Source organism: Puma concolor, chromosome A2, assembly GCF_028749965.1.
Source record: "Puma concolor isolate L17-30 chromosome A2, mPumCon1.1.hap2, whole genome shotgun sequence".
Lineage (NCBI taxonomy): Eukaryota > Metazoa > Chordata > Mammalia > Carnivora > Felidae > Puma > Puma concolor.
Genome location: NC_141668.1, coordinates 27,209,527 through 27,232,044, shown reverse-complemented (window position 1 = coordinate 27,232,044; position 22,518 = coordinate 27,209,527). Strand labels below are relative to the sequence as shown.

General features: G+C 36.0%; 1 long non-coding RNA gene across 1 annotated transcript in view; it reads left to right on the top strand.

Annotated features, from left to right (window-relative positions):
• Positions 1 to 22,518, top strand: part of LOC147583078 (uncharacterized) — a 551,991-nt gene that overhangs the window by 9,649 nt on the left and 519,824 nt on the right. The window contains exon 2 of the long non-coding RNA XR_015242787.1: positions 7,195 to 7,250. This is a non-coding gene — a long non-coding RNA (uncharacterized LOC147583078). The remainder of the gene's footprint in view (positions 1 to 7,194; positions 7,251 to 22,518) is intronic.

Below are 22,518 nucleotides of genomic sequence, written 5' to 3'. Positions count from 1 at the left end.
AAGTATATATATATATATATATAGAAACATATAAATATATGCATATTTACTTATGTATATCACATAACTCCAAAAAAATATTTAGGTGACTACCAACAGCATTTACTACATAATAGGATAAAAATGAAATTTGAATCCAATAGTAAATAGTTATTAAATATGGATAAATATTTAGCTCTATACTTTATAACATAGAAAATAGGGGCACCTGGGTGGCTCATTCGGTTAAGCGGCCGACTTCAGCTTAGGTCATGATCTCGCGGTCTGTGAGTTTGAGCCCCGTGTCGGTCTCTGTGCTGACAGCTCAGAGCCTGGAGCCTGTTTCCGATTCTGTGTTTCCCTCTCTCTCTGACCCTCCCCTGTTCATGCTTTGTCTCTCTCTGTCTCAAAAATAAATAAATTTAAAAAAAATAATAAAAAAAAAGAAAATAGTCAAGTGCATTTATTCATATTTATTCATATTATCCTCATAATATGCACTGTAATGAATTTTCACCCCAATGGCTCTTTCTCCTACAAAGGACATAAAGTCACATCATAACTAAATGAAAGCAAAAATAATGAGGTTCAAGTATACATGGTTTTGATGGCCTCATATAATTTATCAATAAATTCTAGATGGTCTGTATGAATACTACAACTTGTTTAAATAGTACTTATATATTTAAGGTAGGTCATATATCCATTTGTAATGTATCTTTAACTTTTGATAAAAATTAAACTTGTCAAATTAAACTTGTCAATTAAATTAGTCATTAATGACTAAAAGACAAATAAAACTGTAATTTTTGTAGTGGGTTCTTTATGTCAAAATAACCCTTTATAGTAAGTAAACCAATTATTTTACCTGTATGAGATTAAATTCATTAAAACACACTATTGTCAAACATACATTTTGAGTTATTTTTATCCATAGTCTTGTATCCAGTTCACCATGGGATAAATAAATTATATTGTAAAATTGATAGTTTTAGTTTAGAGGTTGATTTTACAGTTATAAAAAGGGATTATGTTTTCTATTCAAAGATAAACAGTTTATATTTGGTTAAAACTATAATCCAGACTTCTTGCTTCCATTTTCTACCCAATGTAGCTATCATGATCAGGCAAGTTCAGGGTCACATCAGTAAGGAAAGTCACCCAATATAATGTAAATTAGTAAATAAAATATTTATACATAAATCTACTATGTTAAGAATTCAAAAAATATATATTTTATTGTATTATAGATGAAAGTAATTGCATCAGTCCAAACTAAAAAGTTGATACATTTTTTTAGTCTCTATAAATTGAGAGAAATATACTTTCTGTGAGCTATAAATATCTTATCGTAGAATAATAATAAAAATGATTTCTTCTTTCAAACTTTGGGAGGGGCTTGCTACAGTACAGAAACAAGGTAAAATGCCAAAATTTATTTAGATGTTATCACAATATTTCAGTTGCTTTTTTAATATTCTTTATAGGAGAACTAATGCCTTTTACGTTTTATTTTACAGAAATACTTTAGTGAAGCTAGCTCATTTTTAAATGAGCTTTGAGCATTCTAAATGTCGTGCTTTGATAGATATTTTTAAATAATTCCAAATATTTCTTAAACCATGTATTGAAATTCTATTACAAGTAATTTTAAATATTTAAAAATGTACTGAGAATACATAAAAGTTTAGATTTTCTTACATATAGCAATACATTCATATATCAATTTCAGAGTAAAATCAATAGCTTTAAGATTTTGCTTTCAAAAAAAGGATTTTGTTCTAAGATTGTAAGCAGCCTGTTTAAATCTAAAATGCCCTGAATTTAATGTCCCCAGAATCTTATGAGAATTATAAATAATTAATGAAATTACTTAAAGATTATCTGTTTCCAATATTTTTATGTTTAATCTTTTTTCTGAATATATATTTTTCCTCTGTAGACCAAAAGTATTTATGTGTATTGCAGTTCAGATGTAAAAGTAGGTCAGATAGTTCCCATATTATTCAAAAAATGCCTTCAAACTCTTGACAGCAGAAATATGAATGAGTACATGAAGTCACAGACTGCCTAATTTTTTTCCTATTAGGCTATTTAAAGTGGATTATTTGGGTTATTCCTTTTTCTTAACAGTTCCTGTAGCAACTTATATTCAGAAGGTCTGCACAAAGATTTCCTGGATGAATTATTTAATTCAGTAAACCAATTTTGCTAGATTACCTTAAGGAATATGTTTCCAGCTTTAGAATAGACCCAGAGAAGTCATATAGAAGTCAGATGGTCTCTTAACACACTAACTGGAGCTACATACAAATGAAAAAAAAAAAAAAAAAAAAAGATCAATTAAAATGTCTAAACACTGCTTGCTCCAACCACTGAATTAATACAGATTTTAAAACATTCCACTATTGAAGATAGGCTTTCTGGACAACATCTGACCTGTGTTCAAATCCACATGTTCTGGATAGCCTGAAATTTTGACCTTAGGGCTCAGGCAAAATTAAAATGTCTTGAGTTACACAAACTGGTTAGATTTGCTAACCATTCTTGTTAGATAATAGATCCTGAAAGCTTACCTTGAAACCAGGAAAGCTGTGGTTGGTTTTATTCCTTACTACCTTATATGAATTTGACTCTTGACATACAGTAGTTCTGAGCTTATTAGACTAAAGCTATATACATATTTTTCTTTACTAGTCATTACAAAGGAATTGCACATTAATAATTTAGCACCTCTTCTAAATCTTGTCAATCAAAAGGGCACATCAATCTAACAGTTTCTGAAATCAAGTGTCTTTCTGTCTCTTTTTTAAAAAACATTTTTTAACATTTATTTATTTTTGAGAGACAGAGCATGAGCAGGGGAGAAGCAGAAAGGCAGGGAAACACAGAATCTGAAGCAGGCTCCAGGCTCTGAGCTGTCCTTGAATCCTTCCCTAGTATCTTAGTAACACTAACCAATTTGTTGTTTTTTAAATTATATTCTTCTAAGTACTGTTTCTTTATACTCTGTTAATGTAAGTTAAATTCTCTGAAGCTAGTGTTCACATCATAATCATATTTTATTGAGTGCATATTAGGAATTAAAATATTTTCATTAATATTCTCACTCTCAACCACATTAAACCACATACTCCTAAAAGCTTATGTTATAACCTCTCCATTTAAGCAGTAATTCTTTTTTTTGCAAAAAAAATTTTTAATGTTTAATTTTGAGAGAGAGTGAGAGACTGAGCTCGAGTTGGGGAGGGGCAGAGAGAGAGGGAGACATAGAATCTGAAGCAGACACCAGGCCCTGAGCTGGCAGCACAGAGCCCGACTCGGCTTGAACTCATGAAACATGATATCATGACCCAAATCTAAGCCAGACACTTACCCGACTGCGCCACCCAGCCGCCCCTAAGCAGTAATTCTTGGAAGAAAAAATATTTGAGAATCAGTGATGAAACTTAGAAAGTTAGATAATGAGGGAGTTATTTTAGAATTATGATTAGGGCGACATTTCTATGCAATAATTTTACATAAGTGGCCTCCTTTGGTTACATACTCATAAATACAGTCCAGGTACAATCAACGTATCTTATTGGGCTCTGTTTCAGGGTGTTCTTTAAGTTAGCTTTCTTATCAACTTCCTTTGGGCTTTCCTACAATATTTTTATCCCAACTCCCCTACCCCCCATTTTACTGTTGCCTACTATTAATACTTGCATAACATGACATTTAGGCATGAAAATCATTCCGACTTTCAGCACCCCAATTGCAAAAAGAAAGAAGGGGAATGGGAACATTATAGCAAATGAAAAATGGATTATTAGTGACTTATAATAAATGTGAAATCAGAATGCCCAGTACATGACCATCTTGCTAAAGGCCTTCTTCTAAGCGTAGTATAACTGACATTGAGTGGTGAGAGAAACTACATGATGAGGATGAGACTATAGTAACTAAAAGAAAAGTCAAGTTTCCAGAAATCTGAAGGACCATTAGTAAAATTAGACTGAAAGGAGTCAAGGAATCAGTGATAAAAGAACTAGTAGTAAGAAAGGGTAAGTAGGCCTGAGAGAATTAGTTAGCATGACTGTTACTGCATTGTAATGTTCTGGAAACTTTTATGCACTCTAAATTCTTTCTCTGTGACTATGTAAATCTTAATGAAGTTAAGGCCCCTGGCTTTTCTAAGTACTAGTTAAAAAGAGCAAAATCAAAATCAAAATATGCCTTTATGGTATCACTTTACCCTTCCTTGGTGACTCCTTGGATTACCTAACTCCAAACTGTATGTATAACTAAACATAACCATACGTTTGGAATACCTCAACAGATTCGTTAATTTAAGGTCATGGCTTACATTCTACTATAAGTTAATATTTTGTGGGAGATTTAAGTGCAATACTTTGATAAAACCCACCATCTAATTAAGGAAGTAACAGTATATCTGAAGTAAACATTTCAGAATTTTTCTCAGGCTTTTCAGAAACTTCCAAGTGCATATATGTGGGGGTTTGTATGTGTGGGAGTGGTTAACAAAATACTTCTTAGAATCAACGATTTGTGTTTTATCCCTCTCATAATTCCTTGCAGAGGAGACTACTTGAAACAACCCTCTTGCCAACTCTAATTTAAAAATCTTCCTGGGGCGCCTGGGTGGGGTCAGTTGGTTAAGCTTCCCACTTCAGCTCAGGTCATATTCTTATACATCGGGCTCTAAGCCAACAGCTAGGGGCCTGGAGCCTGCTTCAGATTCTATGTCTCCCACTCTCTTTCTGTCCCTCCCCTGCTTGTGCTCTCTCTCACTTCCTCAAAACTAAATAAATAAACATTAAAAAAAATTAAAAAATAAAAGTCTTCTTGAAATTTCTTAGTTCTTCGCCCCATGACCCCCCTCCCATTCTGTACTATATATCTACTGTTTGAAAAATGCTTTCACCTGCTCCAGTTATCATTGGTTTGGGTATCCAAAATCATTGGATTTTTTTTTTTTTAAGCCACCAGCTTGATTGGCTTAATAAAATGCTCAGCAGTCAAAGGGGTTGATTTCTATTTGAAGGAGGGCATAGGAAGAGGGTACATGCCTGTAAATAATTATTCTTTATATTTTTCTTTTATACATATCAATTTAGAAGTGTAAATTGCTATTCTGTGCTCAGAGTTCTAACTCATTTTAATTATTAAAACTTTTATACCAAGAAATCTTGAAGATATAAGCTAAATAAACTTCGGTTTAACAGCATTAAGTGTGACTTAAAAATTACTCTTTAAAATATATCTTAGTGTCAACTGTCAAAATATTAATTTGTGGATTATATTTTCCTCTGTAGATATTAACCAATTTTTGTCTTTTTTTTAAAACTACTTTCATAAAATACCTCAAAACTGTGGGTTTGATTATAAAGTTGTAATTTTTCATTAATATTTTAACATACATGAAAACAAACTGTGAACTTCCTTCTGGCACCCCAACATACCCCAAGCTCATATTGTATTTGCCCTGCCAGAGCTCTGTAATTAACCACTTCTCCAGTGAGTTCTGGCTCCTTTTGCTAGTAAATGGAATATAAAAACCAAGATCTGGGTACTAGGTGTGCCATAGGAGTTTTATAGGCCCTCTTAGTGGAGAGAACTAGGAAATGTATGTATATTCACTTATGCATATACACACATTTATATTTATTTCAGTGTCTGTAGATGTGTCGATACTTTCCAGTAACACATAATGTGAGTTCATGTTGATGCCTGTAACTCAAATTCAGGATCAGAAAACTGACTTTAATGCATGTTAATTTTATTGCATATATTATAATATATAGATATAGATACAGACATACATTTTTAAGAATAATCACTGAAAGAACACAGATAAAAGCTATAGTTTAAAAATGAATAGGGTAAAAAGTGTGGTGAGAGAGTAGAACATATAAAACCTTACTAGTTCAAATGAAGGAGGGAATGAGGAAAACTGAGGAACAAAATACATTTTTCAAAATATCCAATTTATTTTTCATTTTTAATGAAGATTAGAGATAATACCTGAATAAAACAATATCCACTAATGAAACTGAAAATATTTTGTGAATTCTGCTTTTCCTCACAAAAAGGGATATGTAAGAAGCTCGGACAGTCATGCAGATGATTTTATTAACAATTAAAAGAGCATATGGAGCTTCAGAGCTTCAAAATGTATCTTTTGTAAATAGAAAAAATGACATGTAATTACATGACAATAATATGACTTTGGCAACTAATCAAAACATACACTGTAAATTAAATAAATGCATAAATCAGCCTCACATGGAAAGATTTGCCACATCAAACTATGAAAGAGAAAACTAAAATCATATTAAAAGAGTGAAATCCTTACTTTAAAATTCAATACTCATTCATTAAAACAAGCAAAATAAGCACTTAGGAAACAAATAAGAAATTAGAATTTGCCTAACCTTTTAAAAGGTATGTAAAATAAATCTATAGTTTTAAGTCAGAGGACAGTCATGTGAAGCAAGAGTGGGACAGAGAAAGCTTGTTAAAATTAAATGACAGCAGAAAACAGTAAGCAAAATAAAAACATTTTACAAACAACAGGTTAACTTTTTTGAAAAAAAAATATTTTGGAAGAAGAGATGAAGTACCTAAATAGAGCTTAATGATAATACCATTCTGTCAGACATGAGAGATATATTTGAATCCATAGCGATCCTATTCATCAGCAATAACCAGTTGGAAGATATAATTTGAAAAACATTCCTCCTGAAAGCAAAACAGATCTCTAAGATACTTAGAACTGAATCTATGAAAGAATATGCAATATTTCTAGGTAGGAAATTATAAAATATTATCGAATGTCATAAATAGAACCTATTATATAAATAATGATCTAAAGCTCGTGGATGCGAGGGTTTAATATCACAAAAATATCAATTATTCATGAAATGATCTATAAATACTAAGAAATTCCAATGATAACCATACCATATTTTTAGTGTGTGTGCAGATTGAAAAGCTAACCCTAAATTTAAATTGTGTATGTTAAGAATATTTAAGATGCTTGTGCAAAAGGAAAACAAATAGACACCAATATTTCTTACTTAATTTTAGCGATTAAGCAATGGTGTATTAATAATATCTTATATTTGCTGCACCAAATCTACTCTTGACTTCCCTTCACAATTCTTAAATTTATGAACTGCATTAATGCCTTCCTGGATTCTTATTTTCCAGGTGAATGTAAACAACTGAAGAATTCGCAAGAGATGAGAGGGAGGACGGAGGGTGAGGTAAGGGTATTTATTTCTAGTTACTTTCTTATCAGATTGCCAAAGATTGGCTGTGTTGCTTTACCAAAAAGTGACTGCTCCTATAACAATAATTGTTCCTACTGAAGCCAGAAGAGCCCTGGCATGCAAATGACTGCATGTTGCAAGCCCTCACTGTTTCTGCCCTTTGCTAATGCACATTGACTTTCTATGCAGATGAGAAATAAACATTTGCATTACCCCACTGAGAGGGGGTTGTATGTTATTGCAGTTAATCTGTAAAAATTCACTTCTTGTTTAATTGAACTTTCAGAACAATTGACACTGTTGATCACTCCCTCATTGTTAAAACAGTTTTGTTTCTTGGATTCTGGTGGTGATCACTGCTAGGGATCAATGCTGCTTCTGATTACTATTATACTCTTTCTGCCTTAGAAATGCCATAATGTCTCAGGGTTCCATGCACCCCCCTCTCTCATTTTATGATTTTATCCAGACCCATGGCTTTGAAAACCCTCTATAAACAGATAACACAAATATTTATTCGAAATCACATTCCTTTTATACCTTGCCATTATTCAGTTGTGGGACATACACATTTTTCTCTGGATATCTAATAGGCATTTCAGACTTCACATATCCAAGTCCAAACTGGTGATTCCCATGTCCTCTCTATGAATCTTTTTCATTGCCCTGTCTTTTCTAAGTGTATGGGACTACCAGTCCATGAGTTGCTCAGACAGAAGATACTGTAATCAGTTTTGACTCTTCTCTCAAATGCTATATCTAATACGTAAGGAAATTCTTTATACTTTATCTTTGAATTATTCACCAAGCTGAACGTAACTATTTCAGCTGTAATCATTGATATTTTAAGCTGAGCCATTTTTATCTCTTGTTTGAACTAATCCAGAACTCTATCAACTAGTCTCTATGATTCCTTTCTTTGCACTTTTTCTCCACAGCCAGACTATTCCTTTAAAAAATAACTGTCATTCTGCTCAGAATCTCTGTATGGCTTTCCAACTGTATTTAGAACAACATCCATAGTACTTATCGAGGTCCTATAAGGCCCTAGTTGACTCTGGTCCCAGGATAACTCAGACCTCATGTCTGACTTTGCATATTCTTGTTCAACTATTCTGGACTTTTCTTGTCTAAAAATATGCCTATCACATTTCCTTCGGAAGTTTTACACCTGAGTTCCCCTCAGGTTAGAAAGCTCGTGCCCAGATATTCATATGGCTGTACTTTCACTTCACTTAATTCTCTGCTCAAATATTATCTTCGTACTGGCCTTCCCTAACAACCGTATCCAGAAAAGGTATCCCTACTTTTCTAAATTTCTCTCCTTCCATTGTTAATTTTCCTCTGCAGCATGTTTTACTGCTAAAAATCATATAGTACAATTAGCTTTTTAGTTTTGTTTTGTTTTGTTTTGTCTCTTTCACTTGAATAAAAAATTCAATAAACTCAGGTGCTTTTTCTGTTTCATTCAGTATTCAATATTGGGTCCTCTAACACTTAGAGCAATGCCTGGGAGCATAAGGCACTAAAAATAAAACAAACAAAACAAAGAAATCCCAACTTTAACAAAATAAGGAGAAGAAAGTTTCCTCAGTTTAATATGGGATGCAAAATAGTAACTTGGGCCGATCTTAATTGAAGAGCTACCTCAAGTATCTGGATTGTCATTAAATAATGAAATCCTTTTTTACATTCATTCTGCTTTACTTGGCAGTGCTATATTTTTTAAGTTCCTCCAGGTTGAAAGTTTTACAGATTTAGAAACCATTTTAGTTCATGAGGAGATTCAGGTTATTTGTGGTGACAGCTAGCCTCTCTAATTCCATTCCCTCTATTACCAGACCATGAGTTGAGCATACATTGTCTTTCACCAGAATCAATATCTTATCTATTCAGCTCCCTGAAATGAGCTTTCATTATCCAGGTGGTTTTAGGTGGATGAGTTGCAACTTTTATCACCTTTAGGACTGCCTGCTAGGGTGTCTGGGGGACTTTGTGTAACGGTACAGGCATACATCAGACTGGGTCACCTTGATGTTAAAAAATCGATGGGGAAGAAAATAACAGTTGAGTACTTCTGAGTTTAGCACTCATTCTCAAAGCAACGTAGTATATAACTGGTGACAAAAACAAACACGTGGTGAATTCTCTGAAGCACAGTCCTGAGGTATAGAGCTATGAGCTACACTGTTAGAACCCTTACTGGGATTAATTCATTTATGAGGCCCTTTATAGTTATTTCTGCATCTTTGAAGCTTCTATGGAGTCTTGATGCTCAGTTACACACTTGGGAAAAATTACATAGACTTATATGGCTGTTTAAATTTGTGAGTCTAAATTTAGAAAATCTTCACTAAAATAAGAAATCCTTAGTATACAATTACATGAATAATTCTATTAGTTACCCAGAAAAGGCAAATTAGAAAGTAGATTAGGGGCGCCTGGGTGGCTCAGTCAGTTAAGCATCTGACTTTGGCTCAGGTCATGATCTCACAGTGCTTGAGTTCAAGCCCCGCATCAGGCTCTGTGCCGACAGCTCGGAGCCTGGAGCCTGCTTCAGATTCTTGTCTCCCTCTCCCTAGCCCTCCCCCATTCATACTATGTCTCTCTCTGTCTCAAAAATAAACAAACATTAAAAAAATATATAATATTTGGCTAGGGCTGGAAATAAGAATACTAACTAAATGGAAATCTCAGTAAATTTATAAAAAATCATTGACTTGAAGTGGGTAAATTTTACTGCATGTAAATTGTACTACAGTATAAAAATTATATAAAGAAGTTTTTGATAAAGAATCACGTGTAAAGTAAATAATAAAATATATTTTATTAAGATTATAAAATATTCTTCCAAAAATGGAACACTAGACTGGATATATTTAGAATCTTGTTAGTTTCTGATCTGTTGAGGGAAAGCTGTTATAGAAGGAAAGACCAAAGAAATATCCCAGCATCCTCCTAGTCACCCTCTAGTCCAAGACAGTAAATCAGAAAGAATATCTTTTCCCAGGAAGAATTGCAGAAGTTAGTGATGCTCTCAAAGTCAGAGGTGATTGTTTCCGTGATCTCTCCATTCAGTCCATCTGTATGGCCCTTTCAAAACACAGGTAAACTATGGTGGTTAATAGTGGATTATTATAAACCTAAATAGTGATACCACATTTGAAACAGTTTTGCTGGATGTGTTTCTAGAAAAGAAGAACATAAATTCTAGTATTTGGATGCCACTATTGTGCAAGATGCATTCTTTTCAGTATCTATCAATAAAGAGTATCAAAGTAACACCTTTTATTAAGGGAAGAGAACCACTATTCATTCACAGTTTTGTATCAGGGCTACTGTAACTCTCTTGCTCCTAGGACATTATAATTTTTTTTTGATGCCTTGGGCATCTTTTATAATTTGGGGCATCACAATAGTTTGCCATATTGATTTTATTATGCTTTGTAGTTAGTGTTCAACAAGTATTCTAGATACCCTCATAACTTTTACGCATTCTAGAAATGGTAAGTTAACTCCTGGAAAGTTATACAGACCTACCACTTCAATGAGGATTTGCTTTCTGAAATAAAGGACAAGTTATTATCCCTCATACATCTACCACTAAGGTAGAGTCACAGGACTAAGTGAGTCTTTCACACTTGGAACTGTTGTATTGCAGTGCCATCTGATTTACTTGCTGGGGCCATGTGAGTCTTAAATTCAGTGGTGTCGGAAGTATCCAGGTTAGCTAAACTTGTTGCATGTATCTCAGGGTCGGGTCATCTGTAGCAGATCGGTAGATCTGTAGCAACATGTTCTTTGAAAACCAGATCTTTATTTGCTACAGAGCCCAGTAGACATTGAATGCCTCCATGAAGAACATGTGTTGACTGTGCAACCAGAGCATGTCTCTGCAGTGTGGTCACGCATTTGAAATATAATTTAGTGTATATTTGAAGTGGTGCATTTAGATTTGGGCCTCAGCCCAAATGTCCAGAAGAAACAGTACTTTACATGAAGAAGTATAGTTTTACTTACTCCCTGGAAGAATTGCTTCCCCCTTAGCCCTTACAGATGGCTTCATGGAAGTTTCCCTAAGTTGAGGAAACTAACCTCATGTGTTGGTGCAAATCAAACTGAACGTCTGCTTTACTGTATCCTAACTCAAAGATGGCCCTAAAGAGGTTGGTTAGAAGAAATTTCTCCAGTGTGGATAGCTATGAACAACATGTAGGTAAATGTGGTCTGCTTTTATAAACACAGACACTTGAGCGGTCACAAATGGCTGGGCTGGTTGGCCAGGGGTCTGGAAAGAGCAAGACTGGGATGCAAAGGAGAAATAATTAGACCTTTACAGAAGAGGCACAGAAGAGGCACCTAGAGAGATCATCGGTGTAGGCGAAAAGCATGAGAATCTGGGTTTTACATTATTAACTACCTAAGCAATCAAACCTGGAGGAAGCCCTTAACAACAAGAGATTATAAGAGGACTTTTATTTTTATTTTTATTTATTTTTTTTTTTTTAGGACAGGGAACACCTGAGTGGGGGAGAGGGGCAAAGGAAGAGAGAGAGAATCTTAAGCAGGCTTCGTGCTCAGCATGGAGCCCAATGTGGGGCTCAATCCCACAACCCTGGGAACGTGACCCGAGCCAAAGTCAAGAGTCAGATACTCAACTGACTGAGCCACTCAGGTGCCCCAAGAGGGCTTTTCTTAAGGATAGTAGCCAGAATTTATCCTTACCACCGCTCCCCCACCCCCATGCCTGAGCCCCAGACTCATTTGTATAGTTAACTACCTAAGCACATTGAACCAAGAGGAAGCCCTTAACAACAGGAGAAATAAGAGGACTTTTCTTAAGGATATTGGCCAGAATTTGTTATTACTCCCTCCATCCCCCACTGCTTGAGCGCTGGGCCCATGAAGAGGATGGTCCAACAGCAGCGTTTCCCTTTCTCTATGTCAGGTCTAGGTACTGCCACTGCTGCATGTTCAATTTGCCACAAATGGCTGGGCTGGTTGGTCAGGGGTCTCGAAAGAGAAGATTGAATTGCAGTGAAGAAACCATAAGACCTTTACAGAAGAGGCACCTGGAGAGATCATCAGTGTAGTCAAAGAGCATGAGAATCTGGGTCTTACGTTGTTAACTACCTACTGGTCTTTTCTAGGACTACCACCATACCAGGGCTTATATAATATCAGATTTACACCATGGCATGCTGTGTAACATTTCCTTAAACCAAAGTGTCTGTATTCTGATCGCAAATACATGAATATTTTTATTATTTAAACTATTATACATTCATCAATTTCATTCATTCATTTCACAAACATGTATTAACCCCTTGTAAACTATTCTGTGTTAAGGCCTTGGAAGCACAAAAATGAATAAACAGTCTGTGCATTTGAGGAATCTCCAGTACCAATAAAGAGACACATAATCTAAAACGAAAATACAACGTAACAGTGTTATTGCACAAATATTTAGTAGGAATTTGTGGTTATACAGTATTGAGTAATGATATCAGGGGAGGTATAAAAGAAAATTTGAGAGGAAAATATGGTTCTGTTAGTATTGATTCTTCAACTGAAAATGGTATTCCAGAAAAATGAATAATATGAAAAGACAAGAGGTGTTAGAAGCCATGGTGGATTCAAACAATGATATGTTTGTTGTTAGCACCAGAGAAGTTTTTTTAGGAGATAACACATGTAAGGTAATTTAGATTCAGATTTTAATAGGCCATGAAGATAACGCCACCAAGTTTGGATTTTATCCCGTAGACGACGTGGTGCCACTGAAAGCTTTTTAGCTGGGAAGTTATAGAACACAATCTATATTTTATTTTTATTTATTTATTTATTTTTTAATTTTTTTTAACGTTTATTTATTTTTGAGACAGAGAGAGACAGAGCATGAACAGGAGAGGAGCAGAGAGAGAGGGAGACACAGAATCCGAAACAGGCTCCAGGCTCTGAGCTGTCAGCACAGAGCCCGACGCGGGGCTTGAACTCATGGACCGTGAGATCGTGACCTGAGCTGAAGTCGGACGCTTAACCGACCGAACCACCCAGGCGCCCCCACAATCTATATTTTAGAAACATCACTCTGCCAGCAGTGTTGAGAACGCATTAAAGGGATATGAGATTAAGTTTTGGTGGTTACTTGAGAGGATATTGACACAGACTTGTTGAGGGAAAGGTTGTTTTAAGAGAGTTAGAATTAAGGTTTTATAACAACTGGTACAAAAAGCACTAGCAATAAAAGTACCATGTATCCTTATGTGTACACTATATAGACATTTTAACATTTTCCTCGAGTGAATACAGTCTTTGATATTAGGAATTGTAACTTACTAGTCTTTGTATTCTATATGTAATGGGGCATTGGGAATTAAAAAGACATTTATAACAAGTTTGATTAAAAAATTTTACAAGATACTGCAGGAATATTTATTCCAGTCAAGAGTTGATATCATGGAACTTCTTTTTCCCTCTATTCAAGAAGCCAACCAAGTGAAAAGGGAATAAGATGATTCCAGGTAGAGTAAAGTTATGGGGATGTTCAAGAGTATGATGAATTCAGGACACTTTAATAAACTTAGCATGTATGAAATGTGAGGCACATTTGATGTTGAAAGAAAAAAGGGCACATTTTGAACATGTTTTGTATGCCATGATAAGGACTTTGCATTTTATCCCAAGAGCAGTAAAGAATTATTAAAATGAATGCAACCATCCATTTGATATTTTTAAAAAGATTATTCTGGCAGAAGTGTGATACATTGATAGATGGGACTACAATGGAGAGAGAGAGAGAGAAGTAGAGGGTGAGGGAGGGGGGATCAGTTGCAATATTGAAATAATAACCTAGAGCAAGACATAATGAGAATCTGAAATAGTTTAAAAGGAGAGAGAAGTGTTTATTGAGAAGGAAGAGCTAATGTATCTCGATGAAAATTGGACATTAACAGAGGGACAAGAAGACTTTAAGAGAGTCTCCAGGCTTCTGACCTGGGCAACGGGGTTTTTGTTCCATGATTAAAAAACAGGGGTGCCTGGGTGGCTCGGTGGGTTGAGCGTCCGACTTCGGCTCAGGTCATGATCTCACGGTCCGTAAGTTCGAGCCCCGTGTCGGGCTCTGTGCTGACCACTCAGAGCCTGGAGCCTGTTTCGGATTCTGTGTCTCCCTCTCTCTCTGCCCCACCCCTGTTCATGCTCTGTCTCTCTCTGTCTCAAAAATAAATAAACGTTAAAAAAAATAAAAAACAAAAAACAAAACAAGACAAAAAACAATATATTTTACATTTGTGTGTGTGTGTGTGTGTGTGTGTGTGTGTGTGTGTGTGTTTTGAAAGGAAGGAAGGTCAGATGTTAAAGGTACTGTATTCAACTTAATATATATTGAATGTGAATGAAGTACGTGTGAGATAGTAAAATGGGAAGTCCAGATACCTCAAATAACTGTTCTCTAGTCTTCTCACTGTTTCCCAAACATTCTGTGTTTCTTAATACCCTCCCCTCAGTATAGCAGATAACACCACTTATTGAATTCTGTGCATCAGCGTTTAATATATCTGTATGTATGTATTTTCCAAAATTGGTATATGGACTATAAATCCAAGCTTCTAATTTTTAAACACCCTTATAATATTTCTCAAAAGTCATACATTGCAAAATAGTTTCCTTGGTGTTTTGATGGAAATATAGATAATGAAAGATTTTGTCCATAGATGTCCAATTTATAGAGGTGGAGTGTGCTAGCAACCTGATTCTAGAACATGGGTAAGGGTTTTTTTGGTTCAATGGACTGAATTGTTGGTTTCTTAACTACAGATTGAGGCAATACCAGATTAGAAGACTTTGGTCTGTTTTGTGGACAGAATCTTCTAGTTCCTCTTCCAACATTTCTGAAATTCTACATATATCAACCGTAGTGAATGGTTACCAAACTTTTGTTGTTTACTTCCCAGTAATTTTTATACTGCTGAAACCCAGGTCTAATAAGAATCTAATGAAATAACTATTATATGCATCTACATCTTCTCATGGATGTCTGACTTCATGGTTGAATTTGGAGAGTTTTATTAAATTGTTCTTCTGGAGCAACAAGTTTATTAGTATTATAGAGAAATATATGGAAGGCATTTTCTTATGGGCTCAATTACATCTTGGAATACTCAACTGGCATCATAAGCACACATTTTATATACATTTCAGAACATAATGACCATTATTGCAATAATAGCATTCAGATATTGAGTATTATTGATGCATGTTTCAGTAAGAGTGATACTTTAGAGACATATCACTAATAACATTATTCAAATATTATTATTACAAGATTATTTTAAGTAATTTACATTGTGTGTGCCTACTAAGTACCTTCTGGAGGAAGGCAGGCAGCAGATGGACTGGCAGACAGGAAGGAAGGAAGCAACGAAGATGGCTGGCATTTCCTTCCTCTTTCTTCCCTTTCTCCCTTCCTCTCTCTCTGTCTCTGTCTCTGTCTCTCTCTCTCTCTCTTACTCTCTTCTTCCCCTTTCCTTACTTTCTCCCTTCCTGGACAAGGAATCTGGCTGAGATCATAGCTGCACAGGTTTCTAACAGATTAGTGTTTGGAGCACATGGAGACTCTTCCACTTTCAGGAAGGTTAACATAATGGTTCAGCTTTGAATTTGAAACCTAATATGCCACACATTAAGGCTGGCAGCTAATTAACTGTTACAACTTGAAACCAGAGTATTTAAGGACACCGGCAGAGACATCTACAGCGAAGAATAATAAGAAATGAAATTTAAACATACCACAATTGCTAAAGCAGTCTGTGAGCAAACATCCCTTTACTGCTAATCCCCAGGGACAGAACAGGCATGAGTGGAGAAGGAGGAGTGGGATAGGCCAACTAGACTTCAGGTTACCTTGCTCTCCACCACAAGTGGCTCTTGGTTGTAGCAAGCAAGTCTAGACTTGAGATTTGTTTCTTTGTTTCCCTTTGCATTAGCAGGCAGTCAACCTGTGTAGGGTGACACCACAATAAGTAACTCAGTTCCATACATGTACACTCAGGGGTGAGCACGTGACTTCATACACAAATTTAGGAGTTCTCTTTTTCCATCTCCCTTCTCTCCTTAGGATTCCTCACATCCTGTGGTTCCTAGACTGCTTTTTATGGCTCTCTGGCTAAAAGTATGGTGTTTTAACCTCCTTGTGTTGTCACACATTCCTTTAAATGGGTTTGCTTTGGGGGCCAAGCAAAGAGAGAAGGATAACAAAAATTTCCCACACAAATTTCAGATCATAGGGACATCCATTTTCTAGTTCCTCTGCCCAAACAGAAATATTTTATCTAAAATTTTAGGCACCTTTTTGGCCTTTGCCATTACTTGCCAGTGGCAAGGAGGGCAAAAAAAAAACAAAAAAACAAAAAAAACCAAAACAGAATTACTCCCACAGCCTCCCTTCCTGGACCTCTGTCAAGAAAGAAATAGGATTTCTCTTGAAGACTTTTTGTCTGTGCTTGCTGCTGTTTTGGAATAGCAGCCATCATAGGGTCTAAACCTGAATGAATGAAACAGCAACAACAAAAAAGCTAGTGTCATCATATCACCTATTATGTGGGTTTAGATTTCCCTTCCAATCCACCTGCCGTTGTATGTATTTTAGAGTCTGAACAGATAGATCTTTATTTTTTTCCAGGGATTTTAGTTGTGATCAGTGGAAGCTTTAGAACTGGAATGAGTAATCCATTTTAGCCAGACCTGAAAACTATCTTGGAATTTAAAAAATTATCTTGCTAATTAGAGAATTTTGAATTGATAGTTGTGTGTGCGTATGTGCACGAGTGAGTGAGTGTACATGTGCATGTGTGTTTATTTTAGTATTTTAGCATTATAAGTCATTGCCCTGTGGCTTCAGACTCACGTGGTTTCTGATGAAAAATCTGTAGTTCCTATCTGTGTTCCTGCCCATGTAATGTGTCATTTTCACCTGCTTTCAAGATTTTCTCTTTATATTTTGTTTTCCACAGTTTGCATATGATACACCTAGGCGTTAATGTTTGTTGGTTTAAAGGAAACTTTTTTAAGGGCCCCTGGAGTCAGTCAGTTAAGTGTCTGACTCTTGATTTCAAGTCAGGATATGATCTCATGTTTCATGGGACCAAGTCCCACGTCAGGCTCTGAGCCTCTCAAAATGAATGAACTTAAAAAAAAAAAGAAACCTTTTCTATTTTAGAAATGTTTAGGTTTACAGAAAAATTGTAGGGATAATATAGTTTCCATATATCCCATTCCCATTTTTCCCTGTTATCAATAATTTAAATTAGGGTGGTACGTAAGTTGCAATTAATAAACAAATATTAATACATCATTTTTAACTAGGGTCCATACTTTATTCATATTTCCTTACTTTGTACATAATATCCCTTTGGAGGATCCCATCCAGCAGACATTATATTTGCTAGTTTCCTTAGCCTCCTCTTGGATAGACTTGGAGATCTGAATTTTTATATTATTTTTCTTCTGCCTGAAGGACATCTTTTATTATTTCTTGCAGGTCAGATCTGCTGGTCATGAAATTGCTCTGTTTTTATTTATCTGAGAAAGTTGTTATATCACCTTCATTTTTGTTTTTTTAATTTTTTTTTAATATTTATTTTTGAGAGAGAGAGAGACAGAGCACGAGTGGAGGAAGGGCAGAGAGAGACAGAGACACCAAATCTGAAGCAGGCTCCAGGCTCTGAGCTGTCAGCACAGAGCCCAACGCAGGGTTCGAACCTCTGAACTGTGAGATTATGACCTGAGCTGAAGTCAGATGCTTAACCGACTGAGCCACCTGGGCGCCCCTCACCTTCACTTTTAAAGGATAATTCACTAGACATGGAAGTCTAAGTTACTGGTTATTTTTTTCCAACATTTCAAATATTTTACTTTATTTTCTTCTTGCTTGTATGGATTCTGATGAGGTGTCTGTTGTAAATCTTATCCTTTATTCCTCTATAGGTAAGCTTAAATAAGATTTTTTTTGCTGCTGCTTCTGGCTTCTTTTATGATATTCTGTTTGTCTTTGATACGGTTTGAATATTATATGCCTGCGTGTTAGGGTTTTGTTTTGTTTTGTTATCCTTATCCTGCTTGGTATTCTCTGGAGTTTCTAAATCTGTGGTTTGGGATCTCTGTCAGTGTTTTCAGAAGGTCTTGGCCAGTGTTATTTTATGTATTTCTTCTATTCTCTTACTCTTTTTCTAGTATTTCAGTCTCACTTATGTTATAATGTTTGAAATTGTCCCATATTTCATGGATAGTCTGTTCTGATGTGCATGTGTGTGGTGGGGTGTTTAATTTTTTTTTTTTTTTTTTTTTTTTTTTTTTGCATTTCAGTTTGAGAAGTTTCAAGTTCATAGATTTTTTACTTAGCCATGTCCAGTCTGCTGATGAACTCATCAAGGCTCTCTTCATTTCTGTCACAGGGTGTTTTATGTCTAACATTTTAATTCTTTCTTAGAGTTTCTAGCTGTCTGTTTACCTACTCACTTATTCTTATATGACATTTAATTCTTTAACCAATGTAGCCCACAACATAGTAACCATTTACTTTGAATTCCCAACATCTGTGTTGTATCTGAGTCTAATGTTAACGCTTTCTTTGTATCTTTAGCCTGTATTTTTACTTGCCTTTTGGCATGGCTTATAACTTTTAATTGAAAGCCAGATATGGGTTATTGGGTAATGTTTATCTGACTAGCAGTTGGCTGTGTTTACTGTTTGATACCAGGGGCCTCAAATTCATCTAGTGTCTGTTTTTGCCTCGTCTCTTAAGTTTGGGCCTCCCTAAAAAGGTGTGGGGGAAGGGAAACATTCTGTAATATATTATTAAATTTCAGTCTTTTAGTGAGCAGAAGACTTGGGGCCTTGGCCTTCACCCATATTTCCCAGTGGTGTAGCTTCCTCCTCATACAACCTTAGGTGAGACAAGAATGCTAGAGGGCACTGGAGTGCAGTAAATGTCCACCTTGGATAAGGCTTCACTAAAATCTCCACTCCCCTTCCCGTCACCCCTGAAAACCTAACAGGAGTCCGGGAGGAGGTAAAACCCATGACAATTTTATACAAGTTTACCCTTAAGACTGTGGCCCCCAGAAGTTCCTTACTTTCATACTAGCACACACTGAGCCACCCACAGTGTATCAGTTACCTTTGAAATATCTTTACCAGTTTGTGGCTGCAGCGGCTTCTTTTTCAGGTAACTAAATCTCAACTGTGACTCTGGATTTGCCTGTCTTTCCAGGAAACAGGGTCCCAGTTTGCCCCACAACCTTAGTTCTCTGGTGTATTGATTTTTAGTTCTCTGAGCATTTTCTTGCTCTAAGGATAGGAGTGGCAACTTCTAAGCTCTCCAGATGTTAAAGCTGAAACTGCAAGTCCCAAATGTTATTTTGTGGGTATTCGTTCTTCTTTGGGTTCTCTGAGCTTTTTTTGGATATGTGTTTGCTGTCTGTTATTAATTTAAAAAATACTGAGTCGCTGTTTCTTAAAATATTTCTTCCACCACATTCTTTAACTCTTCTTCTGGGATTTCAATTACACTTATAGTAGACCATTGGATATTGTACCACAGCTCTTGGATGCTCTGTTCTGTTTTATTTGCTTTTTTGTCTCTTTATGTTTCAGTCTGGGTAATTTGCATTAACCTATGTGAAATTTGCTGAGTCTACTCACAGGTGTATTTAAACTTGCTGGCAAGCCTTTCAAAGGCCTTCTTCATTTTGCTTTTTATTCCTAGCATTTGATTCTATTTGAAAGTTTTTATATTTCTGCTAAAATTACTCATCTGATGCTGCATGTTTTCTGCCTTTTCCTTTAGAGTCTTTTGCATACTAATCATAGTTACTTTCAGTTCCCTGTGAGATAGATCCAACCTTCCTGTCATATCTCATTCTGGCTCTGTTGATTTTTTGTTTCTTGGCAGTGTGTTGTTTCTTTCTTGCTTCTTAGATACCTCATACTTTCTTTTGTTGAAAGCCATACATGTTACATAAAACAGTGGAGAATGGAGTAGAGTTTATGCCTGGAAATGGGCCTACCTTTTCTTCTGCTAGACCTTTAGTGTGGGATTTACATTAATGTTCTCAGAAGCTGAGTTGGACTTAGATTTTTAGTTTGCTGTGATTGCCCTAAGTGCAGCACACATTTCAGATTCCTTTATAATACCTTGTTTTTGTGGTCTGGATGGTCCGATAGGAGGTTTGTATCGCGTCTGCTCTCCTCTCAGTGTAGGCCTTCCCTTTGTGCTTTGCCTCAGTTAGGGTCTGTCTCTACAGTCTTCCCACTCTCCCGGCATTTTTCCCATTAAGGTGTCACAGGACACTTGTTAGCCTGGTGGTGGCCGAGCAGAGGAGTATTCTCCGTTGTGCCTGTGTAGCCTCAGCCTTAGCCACTGTCTCTCTGTGTCCCAGAGGTGTAACCTTTTCGCCGACCCTGCACCCTTTCGCCTCTGGTTCTGCACCCAAAATACATTTCCGCCTCTCCCGAAGGGATTTTTCTTTTCGGTTACCCCGTCTGCGGTGGGGTTTTCTCCAGTGCCCTAAGAGTGGCCGTGTTCGTTCCCCTTCTTTTCACAGAATAAGGCTTTAGTTCTGTAATGGAGATAAGGAAGTTTCAGGTGGACTTTCCTATTCCTCCTACACAGACTCTTCTCCTCCCCCAGTCACGCATCATGAAGGAGACTTTCTCAGGGCTCTCAACAGTGTCTTGGTCTTCATCTTTGTCTTCTTTTCTTCTTCCCCCTTGCCATCCCTTTCTCCTTCCCCTCCTTCTTCCTCGCTTTCTTCTTTATGGTTGTATAGTGTGGATAGTGGATAATAGCCTACAAAAGGATGTAAAATGTCCCTATTTCTGAGACCCCCAGGGGATCCTCCACACCCTTGCCAGTCCTCATTCAGCATCTGGTAATTCATGAACTTTTGTAGCTAACTTAGTCTGTCTCAGGTTAGCAAGTGCTTATGTCCCATCTTTCCCTGCCGTCTCATTAGGTTTGTAGGTAGTTGGTTGCCCTGTGCCCTCAGCTCTCTGAGAGTGAAATAGGATTCATAAACTTGCATTTCTTCCAAGATTTGGAGTTATCTAAGTCTAGGAGGAATGTTTTTTTCCAGTTATCTACATCCTGGGCAGAATCCAAAAGTTGATTGCTTTATTTTTGATTAATTTATCTAATTTGTTGAGTTTGAATTGTCTTAGGTAAGAGCCAACTACTTATTTACTTTAATGGCATTTCTTATATTACAAAAACCCCAAAGCTTTTGTGGAATTAAGTATTGTTGTTGTTGTTGTTGTTGTTGTGAAGCTGAACTAAAACATTTTTAAAAGCAAAGCAAGAGCAAAGAAGAATGAAAAGACAGAGAACAGAGTTTTGTGTTCACATGAGATTTACAAACAGTTGGAAACTAGATGAGACTGAGAGATAGAGAAAGAATTACCTTTAATCAAAGGGCTTCCCCTTTGGTTGTATTCTAAGTCCCATGATGAATGTTATGGCAGTTTCTCTATTACCAGAATCTAGTTTACAGGTTCACATATCACAGTTTGCCTTGTTTTCACTAGACACTACTTAAATAACTCTCATATTTGTTCTTAGACTTCCTCATAGATCATTTTCCTTTGTCTTTCAAGATGCGTTAGGTACTAAAATTACATTCTGTGTGAGTTAAAAGCCCAATTCATAACCTCCTTTACTTTCAATAGTGATTAAACTGAACGTACTATCTTCCCTTTTCAATTATTGGAATGTTTTTTGCCCCATGGCACTTTCCTTTAGAAAATCTAGTTTCTTTTGCTTCATCACAGCAAATTACTTTAATTCAAGCTGATCCAATGTCTTTCTTCTGTATTCATTTTAACCTATAATATGTTTGCATTACAACCAGCTTTTCCACGTGCATTTTTATTAAATAAAAATCCAGATAATTTATTGAATGATTAGTATGTATTGGTTGATATAGTAACCCAGGCTTGGTCCTCAACTTTTATCAATTCCCATGAATACTTTACCCCTTGTTTTACAGCTGCCCTTACTTTGGGTTGACTGATAAATCTAAATACACAGTTATAACTGTGTATCTTGACTGAAAAAAAATCAGCTGGTGTGGTAATTTGCTCACAACTCAAGTTTTGTATGTTTAATTGATTTTTTTTTTTTACGCATGTGACCAGAAACTCCCTGTTCCATTCTTTTGGGAGAGGAAAGTTGACTTGTCATGAAAGAGCTAATATTTTGCTCCTT